This window comes from Somniosus microcephalus, unplaced genomic scaffold (genome assembly GCF_052327205.1).
Source record: "Somniosus microcephalus isolate GS21.2 unplaced genomic scaffold, FLI_Smic_1.0 unresolved_chr1, whole genome shotgun sequence".
NCBI lineage: Eukaryota > Metazoa > Chordata > Chondrichthyes > Squaliformes > Somniosidae > Somniosus > Somniosus microcephalus.
The window spans coordinates 44,263,088-44,269,865 of record NW_028225179.1 but is presented as its reverse complement, the minus strand read 5'-3'; the positions used below and the strand labels follow the sequence as shown (position 1 = coordinate 44,269,865).

At 47.6% G+C, this 6,778-nt stretch overlaps 1 protein-coding gene across 3 annotated transcripts in view; it reads left to right on the top strand.

Moving 5' to 3' along the window:
* Positions 1-486: 486 nt before the first annotated feature.
* LOC147094876 (F-box/LRR-repeat protein 19-like) overlaps positions 487-6,778 on the top strand; it is a 319,790-nt gene continuing 313,498 nt past the window's right edge. Inside the window, exon 1 of one of the 3 annotated variants that reach the window (XM_085974493.1) lies at positions 487-569. The gene's annotated coding sequence lies outside the window, so the exon portion shown is untranslated. The remainder of the gene's footprint in view (positions 570-6,778) is intronic. The other 2 variants (XM_085974495.1, XM_085974491.1) reach the window with 2 other exon arrangements.

The window sequence follows — 6,778 nt, the reverse complement described above, 5'->3', positions numbered from 1 at the left end:
CTGCTCCGCCATTCAATGAGATCATGGCTGATCTTCGTCTGAGATCATAGCTGATCTTACCAGTTCAGTACCCCGTCCCCGCCTTTTCTCCGTAACCCTTAATCCCCTTAGCCTTCAGAAATATATCCAATTCTCTCTTGAAAATATTTATTGAATTAGCCTTCACAGCCCTCTGTGGCAGGGAATTCCACAGGCTCACCACTCTTTGAGTGAAGAAATTCTTCCTCATCTCTGTTTTAAATGATTTGCCCGCTATTTTTAGACTGTGGCCCCTGGTTCTGTGCTCCCCGGCCATTGGAAACATTCTCTCTGAATTCAGCCTGTCCAGGCCTGCCATAATTTTATATGTTTCGATGAGATCCCCTCTCAATCTTCTAAACTCCAGTGAGTACAAGCCCAAACTATTTAATCTCTCTTCGTAGGTCATTCCCGCCATTCCAGGTATCAGCCTGGTGAATCGCCGTTGCACTCTTTCCATGGCAAGAACATCCTTCCGCAGATGGGGCGACCAAAACTGTACACAATACTCCAGATGCGGTCTCACCAGCACCTTGTACAGCTGTAGTAAGGTATCCCTATTCCTATACTCGAACCCCCTTGATATGAAGGCCAACATACCATTTGCCTTCTTAATCGCCTGTTGCTCTCCTTCAGTGACTGGTGCACAAGAACACCCAGGTCCCTCTGCACTTCCCCATCTCCCAATCTATTGCCATTTAGATAATAATCTACCCTCCTGTTTTTACCCCCAAAGTGGATAACCTCGCATTTATCCACATTATAGTGCATCTGCCACGTATCCGCCCATTCCCCCAACCTGTCCAAATCGCACTGTAGCCTCCTGACATCCTCATCAGAGCCCACCCCTCCTCCTAGTTTAGCAATTGGAAATATTGCATCCAATTCCCTGATCCAGATCATTTATATGTATTGTGAACAGCTGGGGTCCCAGGACAGATCCTTGCGGCACCCCGCTGGTCACTGCCTGCCACTCCGAAAACGAGCCGTTTATTCCAACTCTCTGTTTTCTATCCGCCAGCCAGTTCTCTATCCACGTTAATACTTTGCCCCCAATCCCATGAGCCTTAATTTTGCATGATAATCTTTTGTGTGGAACCTTATCGAAGGCTTTCTGGAAGTCAAGGTACACCACATCCACTGGCTCTCCCCCATCTATTTTACCAGTTACTTCCTCAAAAAATTCCAGCAGATTAGTCAAACACGATTTACCCTTTGTAAATCCATGTTGACTCTGTCCGATCCTTTCCCCATTTGTCAAGTGCTCCGCTATTTTATCCTTAATAATGGACTCTAGCATTTTGCCCACAACCGATGTAAGGCTTACTGGTCTATAATTCCCTGCTTTCTCTCTACCCCCCTTTTTAAATATTGGGGTAACATTAGCTACCCTCCAATCCACGGGTACTGTTCCCGAGTCAATGGAGTTCCGGAAGATGATCCTTAGAGCATCTGCTATCTCCAGGGCCACCTCCTTAAGTACCCTAGGATGTAGTTTATCAGGCCCCGGGGATTTGTCGGCCTTCAGTCCCCTCAACTTACCCAACACCATATCCCTAGAGATACTAATTTCTGTCAGCTCCTCCCTCTCATTAGTCCCTATGTTTGCCGATATTCCTGGGAGGTTATTTGTGTCCTCCTTTGTGAATACAGAACCAAAGTATGAGTTTAATTGGTCTGCCATTTCCTTATTCTCCATTATATATTCTCCCGAATCGGACTGCAAGGGACCGACTTGGGATTTTACCAGTCTTTTCCTCCTGATATACCGATAAAAGCTTTTGCAGTCTGTCTTTATGTTTGCTGCAAGTTTACTTTCGTATTCTATTTTCCCCTTCCTGATTAATCCCTTTGTCCTCTTTTGCTGTATCCTGTACTGCCCCCAATCTTCCGGTCTGGTGCTTTTTTTTGCCAGTTGATATGCCCTTTTTTTTGATTTTATGCTGTCCCTAATTTCCCTCGTTATCCACGGTTGAGTCACCTTTTTAGGTTTATTTTTATGCCAAACCGGTATAAACATGTTCTGGAATTCTTCCATTCTATCTTTGAATGCTTGCCATTGTCTATCCACTGTCAATCCCCCCAGAAACACCACCCAATCAATCTTACCCAATTCCCGTCTCATACCCTCGTAATTCCCTTTATTTAAGTTCTGGACCTTAGTCTCTGATTCAATTTCCTCACTCTCCATCTCGACTGAGAGCTCGATCATATTATGATCGCTCTGACCCAAGGGGCCTCGTACAAGAAGATAGCTGATAAGTCCCTTCTCATTGCACAATACCCAGTCTAAAATGGCCTGATCTCGAGTCGGCTCCTCGACATATTGGTCCAGATAACCGTCCCGAAAACATTCCAGGAATTCCTCCTCCTCAGAATTTTTACTAATTTGGGTAGTCCAATCAATATGTAAATTAAAGTCACCCATGATGACAGCTGTGCTCTTATCGCACGCTTCTCTAATTTCCCTTTTTATGCCTTCCCTGTCCTTTCACCCTCTGGGACCGGGTGTCACCATGCGTTAGATACACTGTCCTTTCCCCCTCTGGGACCGGGTGTCACAGTGTGTTAGATACACTGTCCTTTCCCCCTCTGGGACCGGGTGTCACAGTGTGTTAGATAAACTGTCCTTTCCCCCTCTGTGACCGGGTGTCACAGTGCATTAGATACACTGTCCTTTCCCTCTCTGGGATTGGGTGTCACAGTGTGTTAGATACATTGTCCTTTCCCCCCTCTGTGACTGGGTGTCACAGTGCATTAGATACACTGTCCTTTCCCCGTCTGAGACAGGGTGTCACAGTGCATTAGATACACTGTCCTTTCCCACTCTGGTACCAGGTATCACAGTGTGTTAGATACACTGTCCTTTTCCCCTCTGGGACCGGGTGACACAGTGTGTTAGATACACTGTCCTTTCCCCTCTGGGATCCGGTGTCACAGTGTTTTAGATACACTGTCCTTTCCCCCTCTGGGACCGGGTGACAAAGTGTGTTAGATACACTGTCCTTTCCCCCTCTGGGACCGGGTGTCACTGTGCATTAAATACACTGTCCTTTCCCCCTCTGGGACCGGGTGTCACAGTGCGTTAGATACACTGTCCTTTCCCCCTCTGGGACCGGGTGTCACTGTGCATTAAATACACTGTCCTTTCCCCCTCTGGGACCGGGTGTCACAGTGCATTAGATACACTGTCCTTTCCCCTTCTGGGACCGGGTGTCACAGTACGTTAGATACACTGTCCTTTCCCCCTCTGGGACCGGGTGTCACAGTTTATTAGATACACTGTCCTTTCCCCTTCTGGGACCGGGTGTCACAGTACATTAGATACACTGTCCTTTCCCCCTCTGGGACCGCGCGTCACAGTGCGTTAGATACACTGTCCTTTCCCCCTCTGGGACCGCGCGTCACAGTGCGTTAGATACACTGTCCTTTCCCCCTCTGGGACCGCGCGTCACAGTGCGTTAGATACACTGTCCTTTCCCCCTCTGGGACCGGGTGTCACAGTACGTTAGATACACTGTCCTTTCTGTGGTGTATGTAACCTGTTCCACCTTAAGAGAACTTAAGCCTGGTCCACCTTAGGAAAGGTACTACTTTCTTTGGCTGCTCTATACGTAATACCGGTGGTGACCACACCGGTATATAAGCACAGTGTAATAATATTGTATTCAGTTTAGTCCGACCTCCAACCAGTAAAGACCTGTTGAATTTACTCTTGTGGTCTGTGTAGTAATTCTCACTATAACACACAGACTTAACAGTGGCGACGAGTCCGATTCTTACCCTGCTGCAGTAATTTCCACGGCGACTTCGTCCACAGACAGGACGTCGAAGAGAGGTTTCCACCCTCATCACCTACGGGAAGACACGTCGAGCGGCAGGCATCGAGCAACCGGAGTGCAGAAGACATCCTGACCTCGAAGCCTCCATCAGCGACTGTCAGCTTCTTCTACTACCTCGTGGCGGGTAAGCCGGGCAGCGACGCGACAGAAAGTCAACCGCGTTGGCTGTACAGACGGGGCTGGGAAGACGGAGGAATAAGGGCGGTGAGGTCGATCGCGACCAGAGATAAGGGCCGGCCCGCTTTCGAGCGAGAGGCGCAGCGCGGGACATCGATCGCGACCGGCGATAAGGGCCGCATTCGGGCTAAAGGCGCAGCGTCTGGGGAAACTGAAGGTGCGAGAGCCGCGGTGAAACAGAGACAGCATCGGGGGATGGGTGAAGACCGCCAAGTGCGGGAAAACCGCCATTTTGTGGGCGGAGGACGACGGCAAGAGCGGGAAGCCTCCATCTTAGATAACATTAAAAATACGATAAATTGCTACGATGCCTAAACATGGGAACATTAATGCCTTCAACAGTGATATAGAAGACTGGGCTATGTATGTAGAATGCATACAAAACTATTGTAAGGCAAATAAAATTCCTGAGACAGATAAAGCACTAACATTACTAAACTTAATGGGTGCGAAGACATACGGGCAATTGAAACACCTGTTATCACCAGATGAACTGGCGGATAAGACGTTCGAACAGATTGTTACTGTCCTAAAAAATCATCTTAGCCCCACGCCGCTGATGCTAGCGGAACGATTTAAATTTTACGATAGAAGACAGCTGCAAAATGAAAGCAATGCTGAATATTTGATGGAATTATGTAAGCTAGCAAAATATTGTCAGTTTGGAACGGGACTGACAGAGGCACTTCGAGATAGATTTGTGTGTGGTTTATTTAAACAGGATACACAAAGGCGACTGCTCGAGGAGAATGAGCTGTCTCTCGAGAAGGCGGTCACTATTGCAGCAGCACACGAGGCCGCAGCGAGAGGCACAGCAGTAATGCAGCTACGGCCACTGGAACTCGGTACAAACAAATTGGGTTTGAGTTCTGTCAAATGTTATCATTGTGGAAAGACAACGCACGATCAGAACCAGTGTTGGTTTAAAAACCAAGAATGCAGAACGTGTGGCAGGCTTGGCCACATAGCTAAAGTATGCCGGTCAGGAAAGAAGACCAGCAATAAAAAGTCACCACAAGGAAAATATGCAAAGGTACACAAGGTGACAAAGAACAGTTTGACTGAACAGAAGTCAGATTCAAACGCTAGCAGTAATAAACTGGATAGCTTAAGAATACACAACGTTGGTAAGGATACAGACCTCCAGACAATTTGGGTCACTCTTAAGGTAGCAGGAGTCCAAGTAAAAATGGAATTGGACACTGGATCGGCATTGACGGTCATGAATAAGAAAGATTACAGAAGGTTATTCCAACATATTCCCTTACAGGATACGGAGATTATATTGAAAATGTACACGGGGCAAAGAGTGTACCCCATCGGAAAAATAGAGGTAGAAGTGGTCCACAAGGGCGAAGGAAGCCAAGTAATGGACTTATATGTGCTACCTGAAGGAGGTCCACCACTACTAGGACGGGAGTGGATTAAGAAAATGAATATGGACTGGCACTCCTTGAAAGCACTAACGGTAGATTCCGGGGAAACAGCTGTCAAACCTAAACGATTGTCCAGAATATTGGATGAGGCTAAAGAGGTGTTCCAGCCGGGACTGGGAACACTGAGAGGAATTACGGCAAACATCAAGATTGATGAACATGCACAACCAAAATTTTTTAAAGCCAGACCGGTACCCTATGCAATACGACCTGCGGTTGAAGCGGAGCTGGAAGCACTAGAACGTTCAGGGGTACTGTCTAAAGTAGATTGGAGTGAGTGGGCTACGCCCATTGTTCCCGTTATGAAACGTCCTGCGAACAATAAGCCAGGAGATCCAGGGAAGGTTCGCATCTGTGGAGATTTCAAGATCACCGTTAATCCGGTGCTTCACACGGTGCAGTATCCGCTTCCACGGATTAAGGATATTTTCGCTTCACTGTCTGGCGGGAAACACTTCACCAAGATAGACCTGGCGCAGGCGTACTTGCAGATGGAGGTTGAAGAAGAGTCACGCCAATACCTCACGATCAACATGCATCGAGGGTTGTACCGGTACAATAGGCTGGTTTTTGGTGTGGCATCGGCTCCAGCAATTTGGCAGAGGGCCATGGAGTAGGTATTACAGGGAATTCCAGGCACACAATGTTACCTGGACGACATTCTGATCACAGGTGATGGTGATGAACAGCATCTCGCTAACTTGGAACTGGTGCTCAACAGACTGAAAGAGTATGGACTTAGAGTAAATCGGCAGAAATGTGAGTTCTTCCAGAAGCGGATCTCGTACTGTGGTCATGTCATTGACCGGGAGGGGCTTCATAAGTCTCCTGACAAGATAGCGGCAGTTGTAAAGGCTCCCGCTCCGGAGAATGTCTCTCAGTTGAGGTCGTTTCTAGGATTAATTAACTACTACCATAAATTTCTGCCAAATCTATCCACGGTGCTGCATCCATTGAACGCTCTTTTACAGAAAGGGGTACCATGGGACTGGGGCGAAAACTGTAAGAAGGCATTTCGCTAAAGCAAAGAACTGATCACCTCAGAGGAAGTGTTGGCTCACTTCAACCCGACACTGCCTATTCGGTTGGCTTGTGATGCTTCTCCATATGGTATTGGGGCAGTACTCTCACATAAATTGCCAAATGGCACGGAAAGGCCAGTCGCGTTTGCATCCAGATCATTGACCTCCGCTGAGCGCAACTATGCGCAGATCGATAGGGAGGCCCTTAGCCTTGTATGGGGAGTGAAGAAGTTTAATCATTACCTACAGGGCCAAAAATTCACACTTCTGATGGACCATCAAC